The sequence below is a fragment of the Pelobates fuscus genome, chromosome 12 (genome assembly GCF_036172605.1).
Source record: "Pelobates fuscus isolate aPelFus1 chromosome 12, aPelFus1.pri, whole genome shotgun sequence".
In the NCBI taxonomy this organism is placed as follows: Eukaryota; Metazoa; Chordata; class Amphibia; order Anura; family Pelobatidae; genus Pelobates; species Pelobates fuscus.
Genome location: NC_086328.1, coordinates 79,767,396 through 79,790,604, shown reverse-complemented (window position 1 = coordinate 79,790,604; position 23,209 = coordinate 79,767,396). Strand labels below are relative to the sequence as shown.

General features: G+C 40.9%; 9 non-coding genes across 9 annotated transcripts; all 9 read left to right on the top strand.

Moving 5' to 3' along the window:
- Positions 1-711: 711 nt before the first annotated feature.
- TRNAA-CGC (transfer RNA alanine (anticodon CGC)) lies at positions 712-783 on the top strand. Its single transcript has one exon. It is a non-coding gene; the product is annotated as a tRNA-Ala (tRNA).
- Positions 784-1,872: 1,089 nt separating this feature from the next.
- TRNAA-CGC (transfer RNA alanine (anticodon CGC)) lies at positions 1,873-1,944 on the top strand. Its single transcript has one exon. It is a non-coding gene; the product is annotated as a tRNA-Ala (tRNA).
- A 2,201-nt stretch (positions 1,945-4,145) lies between these two features.
- TRNAA-UGC (transfer RNA alanine (anticodon UGC)) lies at positions 4,146-4,217 on the top strand. Its single transcript has one exon. It is a non-coding gene; the product is annotated as a tRNA-Ala (tRNA).
- A 1,065-nt stretch (positions 4,218-5,282) lies between these two features.
- On the top strand, positions 5,283-5,354 carry TRNAA-UGC (transfer RNA alanine (anticodon UGC)). Its single transcript has one exon. It is a non-coding gene; the product is annotated as a tRNA-Ala (tRNA).
- Positions 5,355-7,280: 1,926 nt separating this feature from the next.
- Positions 7,281-7,352, top strand: TRNAA-UGC (transfer RNA alanine (anticodon UGC)). Its single transcript has one exon. It is a non-coding gene; the product is annotated as a tRNA-Ala (tRNA).
- Positions 7,353-9,278: 1,926 nt separating this feature from the next.
- Positions 9,279-9,350, top strand: TRNAA-UGC (transfer RNA alanine (anticodon UGC)). Its single transcript has one exon. It is a non-coding gene; the product is annotated as a tRNA-Ala (tRNA).
- A 1,066-nt stretch (positions 9,351-10,416) lies between these two features.
- TRNAA-CGC (transfer RNA alanine (anticodon CGC)) lies at positions 10,417-10,488 on the top strand. Its single transcript has one exon. It is a non-coding gene; the product is annotated as a tRNA-Ala (tRNA).
- Positions 10,489-12,693: 2,205 nt separating this feature from the next.
- Positions 12,694-12,765, top strand: TRNAA-CGC (transfer RNA alanine (anticodon CGC)). Its single transcript has one exon. It is a non-coding gene; the product is annotated as a tRNA-Ala (tRNA).
- A 1,141-nt stretch (positions 12,766-13,906) lies between these two features.
- Positions 13,907-13,978, top strand: TRNAA-UGC (transfer RNA alanine (anticodon UGC)). The gene has a single exon. It is a non-coding gene; the product is annotated as a tRNA-Ala (tRNA).
- The last annotated feature ends 9,231 nt before the right edge of the window (positions 13,979-23,209 follow it).

Here is a 23,209-nt window from a genome sequence, read left to right as displayed (position 1 = left end):
TCTCTAAGTGGGTTTTTAATAGTGTATATGACGTATCCTACTTAAATTCTAGAGTTTTGGGAAGTTTCCTTGACCTCACATTCGTAGTTTTAGTGACTTCTCATGAGAATTTCATTTCTTTGGCTACAGAAGCTTTATTAAAATTGTTTCAAGGCTGATGTTTTAGAAAAGAGTCCAACATAGTTCCTTCCACAGCTTGGAACGTTTAGCCGAAAAGAAAATGCAATTCAGGTTTTGATTTTTAACAATTTAGAGTTGAGTGAGAAAACTTAATTAAACATCTGCTAAGATCCTGTTCACTGCTGTCTCAGAAAATCTGGTGCCTGGTGTCCATGAGGTGTCAGTAAATCGATTATAGGTCCTCATTCCCCGAGTAAAAGAGGATAATTTTTGGATAAGAAGATGATATACTTAGTGAAGAACTTAATATTTTGACCAATATAGTCATAAATGGAAGGGCATTTAAGCCATCTGATATAACAATTGACACTAAGTTACCATACGTAGGCTAGGAGTCCTAAACAATCATTGGATGTGGTTAAATGTGTCCAACTATTACCTCTGTTAATATACATCTGAGGCTTTTAACTATTTTTCAATCTACAGTCCTCAGACGAACTTCATTAAAAAAAAAAATAGACAAGGTTATTTTTTCGAATGAGCCGAGGTTCTATTTGTGTGTCGTGTTCTGTACAACTGTAGCAATGTAATGGGGATGTAGCTCAGTGGTAGAGCGCATGCTTCGCATGTATGAGGTCCCGGGTTCAATCCCTGGCATCTCCAGGTGCAGTTAATTTTTATTTAGAAGAGTCGGCATGAGTGACTTTGTTTACATAGTTCCAATGAAGATTGTATTCACCAGAAGATGAATTGTATCGAGAAAAATATGTAGGCAAAAAGTGATGTTTTCAAAATATTCACAAACTCGGCTTTAGTCACAGCTTCTTTAAATATGTCAAAATTTTACAATTTAGTAATTATGTCAACATTATTATTACATGTTTATGACAACAATGTCAACATTAGTGTATCAATCCAAAGAAAAATCTTTAAGCTCCAAATCCTCTCTTGTCTTAAAAATCCTGTGTCTGGTTTCCTTCTGAGGACAGAGTCTGCATTAGATTTCCTTATTCCCAAAGAAAATAGCATAGCGTTGCCAACTTCTCTAAGTGGGTTTTTAATAGTGTATATGACGTATCCTACTTAAATTCTAGAGTTTTGGGAAGTTTCCTTGACCTCACATTCGTAGTTTTAGTGACTTCTCATGAGAATTTCATTTCTTTGGCTACAGAAGCTTTATTTAAATTGTTTCAAGGCTGATGTTTTAGAAAAGAGTCCAACATAGCTCCTTCCACAGCTTGGAACGTTTAGCCGAAAAGAAAATGCAATTCAGGTTTTGATTTTGAACAATTTAGAGTTGAGTGAGCAAACTTAATTAAACATCTGCTAAGATCCTGTTCACTGCTGTCTCAGAAAATCTGGTGCCTGGTGTCCATGAGGTGTCAGTAAATCGATTATAGGTCCTCATTCCCCGAGTAAAAGAGGATAATTTTTGGATAAGAAGATGATATACTTAGTGAAGAACTTAATATTTTGACCAATATAGTCATAAATGGAAGGGCATTTAAGCCATCTCTATAACAATTGACACTAAGTTACCATACGTAGGCTAGGAGTCCTAAACAATCATTGGATGTGGTTAAATGTGTCCAACTATTACCTCTGTTAATATACATCTGAGGCTTTTAACTATTTTGCAATCTAAAGTCCTCAGACGAACTTTATTAAAAAAAAAAATAGACAAGGTTATTTTTTCGAATGAGCCGAGGTTCTATTTGTGTGTCGTGTTCTGTACAACTGTAGCAATGTAATGGGGATGTAGCTCAGTGGTAGAGCGCATGCTTCGCATGTATGAGGCCCCGGGTTCAATCCCCGGCATCTCCACGTGCAGTTAATTTTAATTTAGAAGAGTCGGCATGAGTGACTTTGCTTACATAGTTCCAATGAAGAATTTATTCACCACAAGATGAATTGTATCAAGAAAAATATGTAGGCAAAAAGTGAAGTTTTCAAAATATTCACAAACTCGGCTTTAGTCACAGCTTCTTTAAATAAGTCAAAATTTTACAATTTAGTAATTATCACACAACAATGTCAACATTAGTGTATCAATCCAAAGAAAAGTCTTTAAGCTCCAAATCCTCTCTTGTCTTAAAAATCCTGTGTCTGGTTTCCTTCTGAGGACAGAGTCTGCATTAGATTTCCTTATTCCCAAAGAAAATAGCATAGCGTTGCCAACTTCTCTAAGTGGATTTTTAATAGTGTATATGGCGTATCCTTCTTAAATTCTAGAGTTTTGGGAAGTTTCCTTGACCTCACATTCGTAGTTTTAGTGACTTCTCATGAGAATTTCATTTCTTTGGCTACAGAAGCTTTATTAAAATTGTTTCAAGGCTGATGTTTTAGAAAAGAGTCCAACATAGCTCCTTCCACAGCTTGGAACGTTTAGCCGAAAAGAAAATGCAATTCAGGTTTTGATTTTGAACAATTTAGAGTTGAGTGAGCAAACTTAATTAAACATCTGCTAAGATCCTGTTCACTGCTGTCTCAGAAAATCTGGTGCCTGGTGTCCATGAGGTGTCAGTAAATCGATTATAGGTCCTCATTCCCCGAGTAAAAGAGGATAATTTTTGGATAAGAAGATGATATACTTAGTGAAGAACTTCATATTTTGACCAATAAAGTCATAAATGGAAGGGCATTTAAGCCATCTGATATAACAATTGACACTAAGTTACCATACGTAGGCTAGGAGTCCTAAACAATCATTGGATGTGTTTAAATGTGTCCAACTATTACCTCTGTTAATATACATCTGAGGCTTTTAACTATTTTGCAATCTACAGTCCTCAGACGAACTTTATTAAAAAAAATAGACAAGGCTAGTTTTTCGAATGAGCCGAGGTTCTATTTGTGTGTCGTGTTCTGTAATGCTGCAGCAATGTAATGGGGATGTAGCTCAGTGGTAGAGCGCATGCTTTGCATGTATGAGGCCCCGGGTTCAATCCCTGGAATCTCCAGGGGTAGTTAATTTTAATTTAGAAGAGTCGGCATGAGTGACTTTGTTTACATAGTTCCAATGAAGAATTTATTCACCAGAAGATGAATTGTATCAAGAAAAATATGTAAGCAAAAAGTAATGTTTTCAAAATATTCACAAACTCGGCTTTAGTCACAGCTTCTTTAAATAAGTCAAAATTTTACAATTTAGTAATTATCACACAACAATGTCAACATTAGTGTATCAATCCAAAGAAAAATCTTTAAGCTCCAAATCCTCTCTTGTCTTAAAAACCCTGTGTCTGGTTTCCTTCTGAGGACAGAGTCTGCATTAGATTTCCTTATTCCCAAAGAAAATAGCATAGCGTTGCCAACTTCTCTAAGTGGGTTTTTAATAGTGTATATGGCGTATCCTACTTAAATTCTTGAGTTTTGGGAAGTTTCCTTGACCTCACATTCGTAGTTTTAGTGACTTCTCATGAGAATTTCATTTCTTTGGCTACAGAAGCTTTATTCAAATTGTTTCAAGGCTGATGTTTTAGAAAAGAGTCCAACATAGCTCCTTCCACAGCTTGGAACGTTTAGCCGAAAAGAAAATGCAATTCAGGTTTTGATTTTGAACAATTTAGAGTTGAGTGAGCAAACTTAATTAAACATATGCTAAGATCCTGTTCACTGCTGTCTCAGAAAATCTGGTGCCTGGTGTCCATGAGGTGTCAGTAAATCAATTATAGGTCCTCATTCCCCGAGTAAAAGAGGATAATTTTTGGATAAGAAGATGATATACTTAGTGAAGAACTTAATATTTTGACCAATATAGTCATAAATGGAAGGGCATTTAAGCCATCTGATATAACAATTGACACTAAGTTACCATACGTAGGCTAGGAGTCCTAAACAATCATTGGATGTGGTTAAATGTGTCCAACTATTACCTCTGTTAATATACATCTGAGGCTTTTAACTATTTTGCAATCTACAGTCCTCAGACGAACTTTATTAAAAAAAAATAGACAAGGCTAGTTTTTCGAATGAGCCGAGGTTCTATTTGTGTGTCGTGTTCTGTAATGCTGCAGCAATGTAATGGGGATGTAGCTCAGTGGAAGAGCGCATGCTTTGCATGTATGAGGCCCCGGGTTCAATCCCCGGCATCTCCAGGTGCAATTAATTTTAATTTAGAAGAGTCGGCATGAGTGACTTTGTTTACATAGTTCCAATGAAGAATTTATTCACCAGAAGATGAATTGTATCGAGAAAAATATGTAGGCAAAAAGTGATGTTTTCAAAATATTCACAAACTCGGCTTTAGTCACAGCTTCTTTAAATAAGTCAAAATTTTACAATTTAGTAATTATCACACAACAATGTCAACATTAGTGTATCAATCCAAAGAAAAATCTTTAAGCTCCAAATCCTCTCTTGTCTTAAAAATCCTGTGTCTGGTTTCCTTCTGAGGACAGAGTCTGCATTAGATTTCCTAATTCCCAAAGAAAATAGCATAGCGTTGCCAACTTCTCTAAGTGGGTTTTTAATAGTGTATATGGCGTATCCTACTTAAATTCTTGAGTTTTGGGAAGTTTCCTTGACCTCACATTCGTAGTTTTAGTGACTTCTCATGAGAATTTCATTTCTTTGGCTACAGAAGCTTTATTCAAATTGTTTCAAGGCTGATGTTTTAGAAAAGAGTCCAACATAGCTCCTTCCCCAGCTTGGAACGTTTAGCCGAAAAGAAAATGCAATTCAGGTTTTGATTTTGAACAATTTAGAGTTGAGTGAGCAAACTTAATTAAACATCTGCTAAGATCCTGTTCACTGCTGTCTCAGAAAATCTGGTGCCTGGTGTCCATGAGGTGTCAGTAAATCGATTATAGGTCCTCATTCCCCGAGTAAAAGAGGATAATTTTTGGATAAGAAGATGATATACTTAGTGAAGAACTTCATATTTTGACCAATAAAGTCATAAATGGAAGGGCATTTAAGCCATCTGATATAACAATTGACACTAAGTTACCATACGTAGGCTAGGAGTCCTAAACAATCATTGGATGTGGTTAAATGTGTCCAACTATTACCTCTGTTAATATACATCTGAGGCTTTTAACTATTTTGCAATCTACAGTCCTCAGACGAACTTTATTAAAAAAAAATAGACAAGGCTAGTTTTTCGAATGAGCCGAGGTTCTATTTGTGTGTCGTGTTCTGTAATGCTGCAGCAATGTAATGGGGATGTAGCTCAGTGGAAGAGCGCATGCTTTGCATGTATGAGGCCCCGGGTTCAATCCCCGGCATCTCCAGGTGCAATTAATTTTAAATTAGAAGAGTCGGCATGAGTGACTTTGTTTACATAGTTCCAATGAAGAATTTATTCACCAGAAGATGAATTGTATCGAGAAAAATATGTAGGCAAAAAGTGATGTTTTCAAAATATTCACAAACTTGGCTTTAGTCACAGCTTCTTTAAATAAGTCAAAATTTTACAATTTAGTAATTATCACACAACAATGTCAACATTAGTGTATCAATCCAAAGAAAAATCTTTAAGCTCCAAATCCTCTCTTGTCTTAAAAATCCTGTGTCTGGTTTCCTTCTGAGGATAGAGTCTGCATTAGATTTCCTTATTCCCAAAGAAAATAGCATAGCGTTGCCAACTTCTCTAAGTGGGTTTTTAATAGTGTATATGGCGTATCCTACTTAAATTCTAGAGTTTCGGGAAGTTTCCTTGACCTCACATTCGTAGTTTTAGTGACTTCTCATGAGAATTTCATTTATTTGGCTACAGAAGCTTTATTAAAATTGTTTCAAGGCTGATGTTTTAGAAAAGAGTCCAACATAGCTCCTTCCACAGCTTGGAACGTTTAGCCGAAAAGAAAATGCAATTCAGGTTTTGATTTTGAACAATTTAGAGTTGAGTGAGCAAACTTAATTAAACATCTGCTAAGATCCTGTTCACTGCTGTCTCAGAAAATCTGGTGCCTGGTGTCCATGAGGTGTCAGTAAATCGATTATAGGTCCTCATTCCCCGAGTAAAAGAGGATAATTTTTCTATTTGTGTGTCGTGTTCTGTACAGCTGTAGCAATGTAATGGGGATGTAGCTCAGTGGTAGAGCGCATGCTTTGCATGTATGAAGCCCCGTTTTCAATCCCCGGCATCTCCACATGCAGTTAATTTAAATTTAGAAGAGTCGGCATGAGTGACTTTGTTTACATAGTTCCAATGAAGAATTTATTCACCAGAAGATGATTAGTATCGAGAAAAATATGTAGGCAAAAAGTGATGTTTTCAAAATATTCACAAACTCGGCTTTAGTCACAGCTTCTTTAAATAAGTCAAAATTTTACAATTTAGTAATTATCACACAACAATGTCAACATTAGTGTATCAATCCAAAGAAAAATCTTTAAGCTCCAAATCCTCTCTTGTCTTAAAAATCCTGTGTCTGGTTTCCTTCTGAGGACAGAGTCTGCATTAGATTTCCTTATTCCCAAAGAAAATAGCATAGCGTTGCCAACTTCTCTAAGTGGGTTTTTAATAGTGTATATGGCGTATCCTTCTTAAATTCTAGAGTTTCGGGAAGTTTCCTTGACCTCACATTCGTAGTTTTAGTGACTTCTCATGAGAATTTCATTTCTTTGGCTACAGAAGCTTTATTAAAATTGTTTCAAGGCTGATGTTTTAGAAAAGAGTCCAACATAGCTCCTTCCACAGCTTGGAACGTTTAGCCGAAAAGAAAATGCAATTCAGGTTTTGATTTTGAACAATTTAGAGTTGAGTGAGCAAACTTAATTAAACATCTGCTAAGATCCTGTTCACTGCTGTCTCAGAAAATCTGGTGCCTGGTGTCCATGAGGTGTCAGTAAATCGATTATAGGTCCTCATTCCCCGAGTAAAAGAGGATAATTTTTGGATAAGAAGATGATATACTTAGTGAAGAACTTCATATTTTGACCAATAAAGTCATAAATGGAAGGGCATTTAAGCCATCTGATATAACAATTGACACTAAGTTACCATACGTAGGCTAGGAGTCCTAAACAATCATTGGATGTGTTTAAATGTGTCCAACTATTACCTCTGTTAATATACATCTGAGGCTTTTAACTATTTTGCAATCTACAGTCCTCAGACGAACTTTATTAAAAAAAAATAGACAAGGTTATTTTTTCGAATGAGCCGAGGTTCTATTTGTGTGTCGTGTTCTGTACAACTGTAGAAATGAAATGGGGATGTAGCTCAGTGGTAGAGCGCATGCTTTGCATGTATGAGGCCCCGGGTTCAATCCCCGGCATCTCCAGGTGCAGTTAATTTTAATTTAGAAGAGTCGGCATGAGTGACTTTGTTTACATAGTTCCAATGAAGAATTTATTCACCAGAAGATGAATTGTATCGAGAAAAATATGTAGGCAAAAAGTGATGTTTTCAAAATATTCACAAACTTGGCTTTAGTCACAGCTTCTTTAAATAAGTCAAAATTTTACAATTTAGTAATTATCACACAACAATGTCAACATTAGTGTATCAATCCAAAGAAAAATCCTTAAGCTCCAAATCCTCTCTTGTCTTAAAAATCCTGTGTCTGGTTTCCTTCTGAGGATAGAGTCTGCATTAGATTTCCTTATTCCCAAAGAAAATAGCATAGCGTTGCCAACTTCTCTAAGTGGGTTTTTAATAGTGTATATGGCGTATCCTACTTAAATTCTAGAGTTTCGGGAAGTTTCCTTGACCTCACATTCGTAGTTTTAGTGACTTCTCATGAGAATTTCATTTATTTGGCTACAGAAGCTTTATTAAAATTGTTTCAAGGCTGATGTTTTAGAAAAGAGTCCAACATAGCTCCTTCCACAGCTTGGAACGTTTAGCCGAAAAGAAAATGCAATTCAGGTTTTGATTTTGAACAATTTAGAGTTGAGTGAGCAAACTTAATTAAACATCTGCTAAGATCCTGTTCACTACTGTCTCAGAAAATCTGGTGCCTGGTGTCCATGAGGTGTCAGTAAATCGATTATAGGTCCTCATTCCCCGAGTAAAAGAGGATAATTTTTCTATTTGTGTGTCGTGTTCTGTACAGCTGTAGCAATGTAATGGGGATGTAGCTCAGTGGTAGAGCGCATGCTTTGCATGTATGAAGCCCCGTTTTCAATCCCCGGCATCTCCAGGGGCAGTTAATTTTAATTTAGAAGAGTCGGCATGAGTGACTTTGTTTACATAGTTCCAATGAAGAATTTATTCACCAGAAGATGAATTGTATCAAGAAAAATATGTAGGCAAAAAGTAATGTTTTCAAAATATTCACAAACTCGGCTTTAGTCACAGCTTCTTTAAATAAGTCAAAATTTTACAATTTAGTAATTATCACACAACAATGTCAACATTAGTGTATCAATCCAAAGAAAAATCTTTAAGCTCCAAATCCTCTCTTGTCTTAAAAACCCTGTGTCTGGTTTCCTTCTGAGGACAGAGTCTGCATTAGATTTCCTTATTCCCAAAGAAAATAGCATAGCGTTGCCAACTTCTCTAAGTGGGTTTTTAATAGTGTATATGGCGTATCCTACTTAAATTCTTGAGTTTTGGGAAGTTTCCTTGACCTCACATTCGTAGTTTTAGTGACTTCTCATGAGAATTTCATTTCTTTGGCTACAGAAGCTTTATTCAAATTGTTTCAAGGCTGATGTTTTAGAAAAGAGTCCAACATAGCTCCTTCCCCAGCTTGGAACGTTTAGCCGAAAAGAAAATGCAATTCAGGTTTTGATTTTGAACAATTTAGAGTTGAGTGAGCAAACTTAATTAAACATATGCTAAGATCCTGTTCACTGCTGTCTCAGAAAATCTGGTGCCTGGTGTCCATGAGGTGTCAGTAAATCGATTATAGGTCCTCATTCCCCGAGTAAAAGAGGATAATTTTTGGATAAGAAGATGATATACTTAGTGAAGAACTTCATATTTTGACCAATAAAGTCATAAATGGAAGGGCATTTAAGCCATCTGATATAACAATTGACACTAAGTTACCATACGTAGGCTAGGAGTCCTAAACAATCATTGGATGTGGTTAAATGTGTCCAACTATTACCTCTGTTAATATACATCTGAGGCTTTTAACTATTTTGCAATCTACAGTCCTCAGACGAACTTTATTAAAAAAAAATAGACAAGGCTAGTTTTTCGAATGAGCCGAGGTTCTATTTGTGTGTCGTGTTCTGTAATGCTGTAGCAATGTAATGGGGATGTAGCTCAGTGGAAGAGCGCATGCTTTGCATGTATGAGGCCCCGGGTTCAATCCCCGGCATCTCCAGGTGCAATTAATTTTAATTTAGAAGAGTCGGCATGAGTGACTTTGTTTACATAGTTCCAATGAAGAATTTATTCACCAGAAGATGAATTGTATCGAGAAAAATATGTAGGCAAAAAGTGATGTTTTCAAAATATTCACAAACTCGGCTTTAGTCACAGCTTCTTTAAATAAGTCAAAATTTTACAATTTAGTAATTATCACACAACAATGTCAACATTAGTGTATCAATCCAAAGAAAAATCTTTAAGCTCCAAATCCTCTCTTGTCTTAAAAATCCTGTGTCTGGTTTCCTTCTGAGGACAGAGTCTGCATTAGATTTCCTTATTCCCAAAGAAAATAGCATAGCATTGCCAACTTCTCTAAGTGGGTTTTTAATAGTGTATATGGCGTATCCTACTTAAATTCTAGAGTTTCGGGAAGTTTCCTTGACCTCACATTCGTAGTTTTAGTGACTTCTCATGAGAATTTCATTTATTTGGCTACAGAAGCTTTATTAAAATTGTTTCAAGGCTGATGTTTTAGAAAAGAGTCCAACATAGCTCCTTCCACAGCTTGGAACGTTTAGCCGAAAAGAAAATGCAATTCAGGTTTTGATTTTGAACAATTTAGAGTTGAGTGAGCAAACTTAATTAAACATCTGCTAAGATCCTGTTCACTGCTGTCTCAGAAAATCTGGTGCCTGGTGTCCATGAGGTGTCAGTAAATCGATTATAGGTCCTCATTCCCCGAGTAAAAGAGGATAATTTTTGGATAAGAAGATGATATACTTAGTGAAGAACTTCATATTTTGACCAATAAAATCATAAATGGAAGGGCATTTAAGCCATCTCATATAACAATTGACACTAAGTTACCATACGTAGGCTAGGAGTCCTAAACAATCATTGGATGTGGTTAAATGTGTCCAACTATTACCTCTGTTAATATACATCTGAGGATTTTAACTATTTTGCAATCTACAGTCCTCAGACGAACTTTATTAAAAAAAAAATAGACAAGGTTATTTTTTCGAATTAGCCGAGGTTCTATTTGTGTGTCGTGTTCTGTACAACTGTAGCAATGTAATGGGGATGTAGCTCAGTGGTAGAGCGCATGCTTCGCATGTATGAGGCCCCGGCTTCAATCCCCGGCATCTCCAGGTGCAGTTAATTTTAATATAGAAGAGTCGGCATGAGTGACTTTGTTTACATAGTTCCAATGAAGAATTTATTCACCAGAAGATGAATTGTATCGAGAAAAATATGTAGGCAAAAAGTGATGTTTTCAAAATATTCACAAACTCGGCTTTAGTCATAGCTTCTTTAAATAAGTCAAAATTTTACAATTTAGTAATTATCACACAACAATGTCAACATTAGTGTATCAATCCAAAGAAAAATCTTTAAGCTCCAAATCCTCTCTTGTCTTAAAAATCCTGTGTCTGGTTTCCTTCTGAGGACAGAGTCTGCATTAGATTTCCTTATTCCCAAAGAAAATAGCATAGCGTTGCCAACTTCTCTAAGTGGGTTTTTAATAGTGTATATGGCGTATCCTACTTAAATTCTAGAGTTTCGGGAAGTTTCCTTGACCTCACATTCGTAGTTTTAGTGACTTCTCATGAGAATTTCATTTCTTTGGCTACAGAAGCTTTATTAAAATTGTTTCAAGGCTGATGTTTTAGAAAAGAGTCCAACATAGCTCCTTCCACAGCTTGGAACGTTTAGCCGAAAAGAAAATGCAATTCAGGTTTTGATTTTGAACAATTTAGAGTTGAGTGAGCAAACTTAATTAAACATCTGCTAAGATCCTGTTCACTGCTGTCTCAGAAAATCTGGTGCCTGGTGTCCATGAGGTGTCAGTAAATCGATTATAGGTCCTCATTCCCCGAGTAAAAGAGGATAATTTTTGGATAAGAAGATGATATACTTAGTGAAGAACTTCATATTTTGACCAATAAAGTCATAAATGGAAGGGCATTTAAGCCATCTCATATAACAATTGACACTAAGTTACCATACGTAGGCTAGGAGTCCTAAACAATCATTGGATGTGGTTAAATGTGTCCAACTATTACCTCTGTTAATATACATCTGAGGCTTTTAACTATTTTGCAATCTACAGTCCTCAGACGAACTTTATTTTAAAAAAAAATAGACAAGGTTATTTTTTCGAATTAGCCGAGGTTCTATTTTTGTGTCGTGTTCTGTACAACTGTAGCAATGTAATTGGGATGTAGCTCAGTGGTAGAGCGCATGCTTCGCATGTATGAGGCCCCGGGTTCAATCCCCGGCATCTCCAGGTGCAGTTAATTTTAATTTAGAAGAGTCAGCATGAGTGACTTTGTTTACATAGTTCCAATGAAGAATTTATTCACCAGAAGATGAATTGCATCGAGAAAAATATGTAGGCAAAAAGTGATGTTTTCAAAATATTCACAAACTCGGCTTTAGTCACAGCTTCTTTAAATAAGTCAAAATTTTACAATTTAGTAATTATCACACAACAATGTCAACATTAGTGTATCAATCCAAAGAAAAATCTTTAAGCTCCAAATCCTCTCTTGTCTTAAAAATCCTGTGTCTGGTTTCCTTCTGAGGACAGAGTCTGCATTAGATTTCCTTATTCCCAAAGAAAATAGCATAGCGTTGCCAACTTCTCTAAGTGGGTTTTTAATAGTGTATATGGCGTATCCTACTTAAATTCTTGAGTTTTGGGAAGTTTCCTTGACCTCACATTCGTAGTTTTAGTGACTTCTCATGAGAATTTCATTTCTTTGGCTACAGAAGCTTTATTAAAATTGTTTCAAGGCTGATGTTTTAGAAAAGAGTCCAACATAGCTCCTTCCCCAGCTTGGAACGTTTAGCCGAAAAGAAAATGCAATTCAGGTTTTGATTTTGAACAATTTAGAGTTGAGTGAGCAAACTTAATTAAACATATGCTAAGATCCTGTTCACTGCTGTCTCAGAAAATCTGGTGCCTGGTGTCCATGAGGTGTCAGTAAATCGATTATAGGTCCTCATTCCCCGAGTAAAAGAGGATAATTTTTGGATAAGAAGATGATATACTTAGTGAAGAACTTCATATTTTGACCAATAAAGTCATAAATGGAAGGGCATTTAAGCCATCTCATATAACAATTGACACTAAGTTACCATACGTAGGCTAGGAGTCCTAAACAATCATTGGATGTGGTTAAATGTGTCCAACTATTACCTCTGTTAATATACATCTGAGGCTTTTAACTATTTTGCAATCTACAGTCCTCAGACGAACTTTATTAAAAAAAAAATAGACAAGGTTATTTTTTCGAATTAGCCGAGGTTCTATTTGTGTGTCGTGTTCTGTACAACTGTAGCAATGTAATGGGGATGTAGCTCAGTGGTAGAGCGCATGCTTCGCATGTATGAGGCCCCGGGTTCAATCCCCGGCATCTCCAGGTGCAGTTAATTTTAATTTAGAAGAGTCGGCATGAGTGACTTTGTTTACATAGTTCCAATGAAGAATTTATTCACCAGAAGATGAATTGTATCGAGAAAAATATGTAGGCAAAAAGTGATGTTTTCAAAATATTCACAAACTCGGCTTTAGTCACAGCTTCTTTAACCCCTTAAGCACCAAACCTTTGGAATAAAAGGTAATCATGACATGCCCCACATGTCATGTGTACTTAAGGGGTTAAATAAGTCAAAATTTTACAATTTAGTAATTATCACACAACAATGTCAACATTAGTGTATCAATCCAAAGAAAAATCTTTAAGCTCCAAATCCTCTCTTGTCTTAAAAAACCTGTGTCTGGTTTCCTTCTGAGGACAGAGTCTGCATTAGATTTCCTTATTCCCAAAGAAAATAGCATAGCGTTGCCAACTTCTCTAAGTGGGTTTTTAATAGTGTATATGGCGTATCCTTCTTAAATTCTTGAGTTTTGGGAAGTTTCCTTGACCTCACATTCGTAGTTTTAGTGACTTCTCATGAGAATTTTATTTCTTTGGCTACAGAAGCTTTATTCAAATTGTTTCAAGGCTGATGTTTTAGAAAAGAGTCCAACATAGCTCCTTCCCCAGCTTGGAACGTTTAGCCGAAAAGAAAATGCAATTCAGGTTTTGATTTTGAACAATTTAGAGTTGAGTGAGCAAACTTAATTAAACATATGCTAAGATCCTGTTCACTGCTGTCTCAGAAAATCTGGTGCCTGGTGTCCATGAGGTGTCAGTAAATCGATTATAGGTCCTCATTCCCCGAGTAAAAGAGGATAATTTTTGGATAAGAAGATGATATACTTAGTGAAGAACTTCATATTTTGACCAATAAAGTCATAAATGGAAGGGCATTTAAGCCATCTGATATAACAATTGACACTAAGTTACCATACGTAGGCTAGGAGTCCTAAACAATCATTGGATGTGGTTAAATGTGTCCAACTATTACCTCTGTTAATATACATCTGAGGCTTTTAACTATTTTGCAATCTACAGTCCTCAGACGAACTTTATTAAAAAAAAATAGACAAGGTTATTTTTTCGAATGAGCCGAGGTTCTATTTGTGTGTCGTGTTCTGTAATGCTGCAGCAATGTAATGGGGATGTAGCTCAGTGGAAGAGCGCATGCTTTGCATGTATGAGGCCCCGGGTTCAATCCCCGGCATCTCCAGGTGCAATTAATTTTAATTTAGAAGAGTCGGCATGAGTGACTTTGTTTACATAGTTCCAATGAAGAATTTATTCACCAGAAGATGAATTGTATCGAGAAAAATATGTAGGCAAAAAGTGATGTTTTCAAAATATTCACAAACTCGGCTTTAGTCACAGCTTCTTTAAATAAGTCAAAATTTTACAATTTAGTAATTATCACACAACAATGTCAACATTAGTGTATCAATCCAAAGAAAAATCTTTAAGCTCCAAATCCTCTCTTGTCTTAAAAATCCTGTGTCTGGTTTCCTTCTGAGGACAGAGTCTGCATTAGATTTCCTTATTCCCAAAGAAAATAGCATAGCGTTGCCAACTTCTCTAAGTGGGTTTTTAATAGTGTATATGGCGTATCCTACTTAAATTCTAGAGTTTCGGGAAGTTTCCTTGACCTCACATTCGTAGTTTTAGTGACTTCTCATGAGAATTTCATTTCTTTGGCTACAGAAGCTTTATTCAAATTGTTTCAAGGCTGATGTTTTAGAAAAGAGTCCAACATAGCTCCTTCCACAGCTTGGAACGTTTAGCCGAAAAGAAAATGCAATTCAGGTTTTGATTTTGAACAATTTAGAGTTGAGTGAGCAAACTTAATTAAACATCTGCTAAGATCCTGTTCACTGCTGTCTCAGAAAATCTGGTGCCTGGTGTCCATGAGGTGTCAGTAAATCGATTATAGGTCCTCATTCCCCGAGTAAAAGAGGATAATTTTTCTATTTGTGTGTCGTGTTCTGTACAGCTGTAGCAATGTAATGGGGATGTAGCTCAGTGGTAGAGCGCATGCTTTGCATGTATGAGGCCCCGTTTTCAATCCCCGGCATCTCCACATGCAGTTAATTTAAATTTAGAAGAGTCGGCATGAGTGACTTTGTTTACATAGTTCCAATGAAGAATTTATTCACCAGAAGATGAATAGTATCGAGAAAAATATGTAGGCAAAAAGTGATGTTTTCAAAATATTCACAAACTCGGCTTTAGTCACAGCTTCTTTAAATAAGTCAAAATTTTACAATTTAGTAATTATCACACAACAATGTCAACATTAGTGTATCAATCCAAAGAAAAATCTTTAAGCTCCAAATCCTCTCTTGTCTTAAAAATCCTGTGTCTGGTTTCCTTCTGAGGACAGAGTCTGCATTAGATTTCCTTATTCCCAAAGAAAATAGCATAGCGTTGCCAACTTCTCTAAGTGGGTTTTTAATAGTGTATATGGCGTATCCTTCTTAAATTCTAGAGTTTCGGGAAGTTTCCTTGACCTCACATTCGTAGTTTTAGTGACTTCTCATGAGAATTTCATTTCTTTGGCTACAGAAGCTTTATTAAAATTGTTTCAAGGCTGATGTTTTAGAAAAGAGTCCAACATAGCTCCTTCCACAGCTTGGAACGTTTAGCCGAAAAGAAAATGCAATTCAGGTTTTGATTTTGAACAATTTAGAGTTGAGTGAGCAAACTTAATTAAACATCTGCTAAGATCCTGTTCACTGCTGTCTCAGAAAATCTGGTGCCTGGTGTCCATGAGGTGTCAGTAAATCGATTATAGGTCCTCATTCCCCGAGTAAAAGAGGATAATTTTTGGATAAGAAGATGATATACTTAGTGAAGAACTTCATATTTTGACCAATAAAGTCATAAATGGAAGGGCATTTAAGCCATCTGATATAACAATTGACACTAAGTTACCATACGTAGGCTAGGAGTCCTAAACAATCATTGGATGTGGTTAAATGTGTCCAACTATTACCTCTGTTAATATACATCTGAGGCTTTTAACTATTTTGCAATCTACAGTCCTCAGACAAACTTTATTAAAAAAAAATAGACAAGGCTATTTTTTCGAATGAGCCGAGGTTCTATTTGTGTGTCGTGTTCTGTAATGCTGCAGCAATGTAATGGGGATGTATCTCAGTGGTAGAGCGCATCCTTTGCATGTATGAGGCCTCGGGTTCAATCCCCGGCATCTCCAGGTGTAATTAATTTTAATTTAGAAGAGTCGGCATGAGTGACTTTGTTTACATAGTTCCAATGAAGAATTTATTCACCAGAAGATGAATTGTATGAGGCCTCGGGTTCAATCCCCGGCATCTCCAGGTGCAATTAATTTTAATTTAGAAGAGTTGGCATGAGTGACTTTGTTTACATAGTTCCAATGAAGAATTTATTCACCAGAAGATGAATTGTATCGAGAAAAATATGTAGGCAAAAAGTGATGTTTTCAAAATATTCACAAACTCGGCTTTACTCACAGCTTCTTTAAATAAGTCAAAATTGTACAATTTAGTAATTATCACACAACAATGTCAACATTAGTGTATCAATCCAAAGAAAAATCTTTAAGCTCCAAATCCTCTCTTGTCTTAAAAATCCTGTGTCTGGTTTCCTTCTGAGGACAGAGTCTGCATTAGATTTCCTTATTCCCAAAGAAAATAGCATAGCGTTGCCAACTTCTCTAAGTGGGTTTTTAATAGTGTATATGGCGTATCCTACTTAAATTCTAGAGTTTCGGGAAGTTTCCTTGACCTCACATTCGTAGTTTTAGTGACTTCTCATGAGAATTTCATTTCTTTGGCTACAGAAGCTTTATTCAAATTGTTTCAAGGCTGATGTTTTAGAAAAGAGTCCAACATAGCTCCTTCCACAGCTTGGAACGTTTAGCCGAAAAGAAAATGCAATTCAGGTTTTGATTTTTTTTTTAGACATTCTTTATTTATAATAGTTTTCAAAATAGGGAGGGAGACAGAAAAAAGAAAAGGGGGGGAGGGGGAGCATGATACACTTTACAGAATACAGTACACTGATGAACAGTTTGATTGGCAACCTCAAGTCAAAAGCAATTCCTGTAATACCTGTACGATTGACATCTAGCCTGCCCGCACCTTTTCTGCAAGGGCGGAGTCCCGCCGGGGAGCGGGGCCATGGAGAGGGCAATTGACACATTGAGCAGGCCGGTCCGGGGTAGCAGAGGAGTATGTACCCTTGTCTGGGTCGGCAGGTGGAGGTCACCCTACCTAGGAGAGTACCTGACTCGTAGTGAGGGCAGGGCTCTAGTCACTGAAGACCGTGTCCTGGGTCGGGCACAGGGGAGGGGGAAACAGGAGGGAAGGAGGAGAGAAGGGGAAAGGCTGAGACCAGGGTTATCCCCAGGGGGCGCGGAACAGAACTGTAAGTTTAGTCGCCTATGGTTTGTCGGAGGTAGAGTAGGCCGGTCAGACCTGTCCACGGGCGATGTAGGACGTCCATGGAAACCACAGGAGGGCACATTTGTCCGAGCGTTCCTGCAGGGAAGCGGTCAACATTTCCATGTTATGAATTTCCTCTACCTTATCCACCCATTGTCTATATGTGGGCACTGCCTGGCTTTTCCAGTGCAGAGGGATGAGACTTTTTGCGGCAGAGAGCAGGTGTATCGTGAGCGTCTTCTTATACCTTTGGACCGACATGGCTGTGTGGTGCAGAAGCATTGGTAGCGGTTGCAGTGGGAGGTCCGGGTCTACAATTTCGGTGATCTTAGTGTGTATCAACTGCCAGAATGGGATAATGCGGGGACAGGTCCACCATATGTGAAGGTTGGTGCCCGGGGCAGAGCCACATCTCCAGCATTCGCCAGAGGAAGTGCCATACATACGTTTAAGCATGTCAGGGGTTCTGTACCATTGAGTGAGCAGTTTATAACTCATTTCCTGGTACTTAGAGCTAATGGAGCACTTGTGGGTTAAGAGGAAGATTTTGTCCCACTCCAGGGCCGTCAGGTGCATCCCTGTCTCCCGTTCCCATTTATCCGTAAATCCTAGTGGGCTTTCATTGCCCAGGGCTTGTAGCATAGTGTAAAGATACGATACGGCATGGTCTAGGTGTTTCCTGTCGGTACATAGGCGCTCGAAGTCTGTCAGTGGTCTGTGTAGGTGGTCTATACCTTGGAGGCTCATGTAGTAGGTCTTCACCTGGTGATAACGGAACCTGTCCAGGGTAGTTGGTCTCTGTACCGTCACTACGTCAGTCAGTGGTTTAAGGGCTCTATCTCCTGTCCATTGACGAAGGTAGATCCAGTCCGTCTGTGTGAAATTTCGGAATGCCGAGGGGGGAAGACCCCCTGCTAGATTTGGGTTGTGTGCTAGAGGAGTAAGTGGGTTCGGAGATGTGGTGAGTCGGTGTGCGTAACGCAGTGTGCACCATACCCTAAGGGTAGCATCGATGAGTGGGTTGTGGGTCCGGAGTTCCGCGAACGTGAGGGATCCAAGCCATAGCCTGGCCGGGATCGTCCCCCCGGCCTGTTGCACCTCCATGGGTACCCATCTTTTGGCCCCAGGGCGCGCATGCCAGTCCACTACCCGTTGAAGGTGTGTGGCGCGATAGTATTGCTGCATGGAGGGCAGCCCGGCACCCCCCGCCGATTTTGGCCTTTCTAAAGTGGATCTACGGATGCGGGATGCGGAGCGATTCCAGATAAAGTTGCGTATTTCCCTCGTAAGGGTGCGGAAAAACGCTTGGGGTATCGCGACAGGTAGAGCCGCGAAGAGGTACAACAGTCTAGGGAGGACGTTCATTTTAAGTGCCTGAATGCGGCCAAACCAGGTGAGATATTGTGGTGACCAGCGGAGGAGATCCTTTTGAATGGTCGTTAGGAGGGGCGGGAAGTTAGCTGTGTACAATTGTGTCAGATCGTGTGGTAGCCAGGTGCCTAGGTATTTTAGTTTGGTGGGTTGCCAGGAAAAGGAGAACAGACTTTGCAGGCGGTCAGCGAAGCCGGCGTCACTCAGCAGCGACATGGCTTCAGATTTATCTAGGTTGAGTTTTAGATTGGAGACTTGACGGTATTCACGGAACGCTTGAAGGAGGTTAGGAATGGAGATTAGAGGCTGTTCTATAAAAAACAGCATATCATCCGCGTAGGCGGCCAGTTTGTGTTCCTCGGCTCCCATCGTCACCCCTGTAATGCCCCCATCCCGTCTGACCGCCTCCAGAAATGGTTCTAGAGAGAGGGCAAACAGGAGGGGGGACAGGGGGCATCCCTGGCGAGTGCCGTTACTGATGGGGAATGGTTGTGAAAGGGTCCCATTGACTCGGATCCGCGCTGTCGGTGTCGTGTACAATGCCGACACCCAGGTGCATATTTGGGGGCCAAATCTAAAGTGTCGGAGAGTGGACGCGAGGTATGTCCAGTCTACCCGATCGAACGCCTTTTCGGCGTCCGTCGAAAGTAGGACAGCCTCGCGCCGCTCGGATGTAACCGAATGTATTATATTGAGCGCTCGTATCGTGTCGTCCCTGGCCTCCCTCCCTGCGATAAACCCGACCTGGTCCGGGTGGACCAGATCCGGGAGGAGTGGGGAGATCCGTCGAGCTAGGGTCTTGGCAAAAAGTTTTAGGTCTGAATTTAACAACGATATTGGGCGGTAGCTCGAGCAGTTAGTCGGATCCTTCCCTTCTTTGGGGATTATCGTGATAGTGGCAGCTAAGGTGTCAGTGGGGAAATGCCCACCCTCCCGGATTGAATTCAGCCCCAACAAAAGTTTGGGCAGGAGGGTGTCACTGAACGTGCGGAGGTACGCAATCGGTAACCCGTCAGGGCCGGGGGCCCTATGCGGCTTCATGAGTTTCAGTGTGCCGTTGAGTTCCTCAAGTGTTATGGGTTGCTCTAGGTCATCTGATTGATCTTGGGTGAGTGTCTTGGAGATGTGTTTGGTGAGGTAGTCCGCGACCCTCTTCTGGTGTGTCTGGGTGTCTGTCCCTGGTGTGGTTTGCGATCGATTGTACAGGTCTCTGTAGTATGCCTGAAAGGCGTCAAGTATCCCGTCCGGTCGTCTCGTGCTATGTCGGTCATGCGTGTTTATTTTGTGAATGTGTTGTGTCCTCCTCTTTGCCTGAAGCATCTTTGCCAGAAGCCTACCGCTTTTATTGGAATGTTCGTAGAAATACCTGGCGGATTTCGTGATAGTGTGTAAAAGTCCCTGGGAAAGGTGATCTCTAAGCTCTCTCCGTGCAGCGGTCAGTCGTAGGTAGTCGTCGTCGTCTAACGTTTGTTTATGTATGGCTTCTAGGGTTGACACTTTAGTTGTGAGGTCTGTGAGTTGTCTGCGTTTGTCTTTTTTGCGCTGCGTACAGAGGGCGATGTAATGGCCCCGTATAACACATTTATGTGCCTCCCAGACCGTCAGGGGGGGGTGTCTGGTCCCTCGTTCGTGTCAAAGTACTGGGAGAGTGTTTGGAGTGTAGATGCACGGACGGCTACGTCGTTCAGCAGGGATACATTGAGTTTCCATTGTCTGTCCCTAGGTTTGTGGAGGGGTGAGCTCGTACGTATCTTAACCGGTGCATGGTCAGAGTGGGTCGTGAGCCCGATATGGGCATCGTGGAGTAGTGAGAGGAATTCCTGAGGCATGAATATGTAGTCGATACGACTGTAGTGGCGGTGGACATGGGAGAAGTGGGTATAGTCGCGTTCATTGGGGTGTGCGGTCCTCCAGCAGTCCACGAGGCCTAAGCCGTTCAGCGCTCTAGCAGCGGTCCTAAGGCAGTGGGGGGGGGATTGTGCTGGTCCCGCGGGACGTGTCTCGGAGCGGGTCAAGGGGCATATTTAGATCGCCCGCAACCAACAAAAGGCCCTCTCTGAATTTACCAAGTTTGGTCAGGGTGCGGGAGAGGAAAGTGTGTTGTCCGCGGTTGGGGCAGTATATGCAGGCAAACGTGTATTTGTGGTCAGCAATGGTCCCCTTAACGAAGAGGAAGCGGCCCTCGGGGTCAGGGAGAGTTTCCGTATGGCTAAAAGGTACAGAATTCGCAAAGAGTATCGCTACACCTGCTCTCTTAGACGACTGGTGGTTGGCATAGTAAGCCAGATTATAGCGGTTATTTTCGAGTTTGGGCGCATCAGGACCTCTAAAATGCGTCTCCGCCCAAAGACGGCGTAGCAGGTGGGAGCGCTTCTCCGGTTGGTTGAGGCCCCCGGTGTTGTTGGACCAAAACGTGAGCAAGTCTGGTTTAAATCCCGTCCATACCCCCGTGGGGAGAACCCTGGTGGGAGGGGGGTCCATAGGTGGGGGGCGGGAAGGGTAGGATCAAAGAGGCAAGGGAGGTAAAGGCAACTAATGAACCTAGACCGGTAGGTGGTGTTCAGGAGACAGAGTTGCGTGAGGTGCGAAGAAGTCCGCACACGGAGACTGTCGCGTTAAAGTGTGGGTGGTCAGCGCCCGCTTCCCTCGGCACCCAACCCGCTGTCCGTGTTTAGGTGTCAGGGATTTCACAAGTCGGGGGGGGGGAGGGGACGGGTGTCGGGGGGGGGGGGGGAGGGGACGAGTCCTGAGATGCCGTGGAGAGCGGCCCAGGAGGGGTCGCCGGCTGGAGGGGGCACAACTATGGCGCAGTTCGTGGGACTTGGAGGAGGGGGGGGAATGTGGCCGTAAACTTCCCTAGGGAGGAGAAATACAGCGTACACCAAAAAAGCAATTAAAACAGCAAACAGTTACATTACATAATACGACAGAGATCAAAACTTAACCCAGGGGGGTATCCGGGGCAACGCTGGGGGCATAGTTACTACCTGGGTGAGCGTTGTGGAGTAGCATCGCAGTAACATAACAATCTAAGACCGAAGCGGGACTGCAAACTGTCATTGGTGTTTTAAGTTACGTTCACAGAAATGCTAGAGGTATCTAGGGGTTAATTTAGTAATCACATTACCTCATGTACCGCACCTGTGGACACGGCCTAAACCGCTCCATGCGGACCACACAAAGAGTTTAACATGTGTGTAGGAAGTTCCGGAAACATGGGAATTGCCTCCTACACAAGTAACATCACCACAGCAAGGTATGGGCACCTGGAGTGTCAATAGCTACTCGATGAGGTCATAAACAGGATATACCAAATTATGTGTAACACGTCAAGGCACAGTTTCACTGCATTTGTTGCATAAAACAAATATGTATATCATAAGCCTTTCAGAGAACGTTAACATGTGAGCCATATAAACCACCATACTGCCCTGGGTAACCCAGGCCCTCACGAGTCTCGATTCTACCCTTGTGGGCACCACGCAGAATGCGGATAGGTCTGCGTAATGCATTCAACATAAACTGTACTACCCGTACTAAGGGGATATTTTTATGGCTAGGTCCGTGCCCCGGGGACGTGTAAGTGAAAGAACCTGGTACATGAGGCGAAATTATAACACACACCCTGGGCAAATATAACAGCTTGTTCTAGGCTTAAGGGGCAGCACGGGGCGCCATGAAAGCAGTGGGGTGTCTCTCCCCCGGTGGCATTACTATCTACTACGGGGGTGAGATGAGTCGAGGGAAAATCATAGAGGCCATCACAGTGGCCACAGTAAGTAACTGGGAACGAAATATATAATGGCGTTGTAGCGTGCAGAAGGGGGAAAAAGCAACTGCTCGGATCTGGTTCATGGCACCACGTGGCGAGGGCCCCAAGTTGTAGGATATGTGCTAAACAAATACTAGCTTCGCCCACCCCAGAGGGAAGTATATGGCGGTAGTTAGGTCCCCCGTACCACGTCGGCAACATGTGAGGCAGTTTAAAGAGCATCATACAGTACCCTCGTGGCTTGTTCCCCCAAAAAAAAAAAAAAAGGGGGGGCGATGGTCTAAGGGCAGCGAGGGCACTGTAGGAGGCGCAGTGGGTTACGCGGCTGTCCGCTACCAATTGGGAAGTTCGCGGTAACCTAACCAGCAAAGTGAAGAACGAGGAACATATAAATGCAAATGTGAATATAATAAAGAGAAAAAACGACTGTTACAAGGAGCAGGAACCATCACCCATAAGGGCGTTTAACTTACAGGTCGCAGATACAGGTTCATACATACGAAGTCCAGGAATGCACGGCCCAGTCCCCCACCCCATACTGGCCGAAGCAAAGCGGCTCGCTGCGTACGGCCTGCCAATCTAGCAGCATCCCACCCTCTGAGAGTCCCCAAGACCCGTGTTGCTAGGTGGTGTTCTCGGCTTCGGCCCGTTCACCGGTGATCTAGGCCTGTAGGTCATATCCCCCCTTGTGACACGATGTGGAGTCGCCAAAGGCCAGCAGCAAACAAATGTCCTCACCTGATGAGTGGGAGAATGTTTTAAGAATTGGTCCGTGGTCCGCAGGGCAGGGGATCAGCAAGAAAGCGTTAGTGCTTCATTCTTCCGGGCCGTCAGGGCCGCCACGACGTTGCGGGGGGGGTGCAGCGTGTCCCCCTGT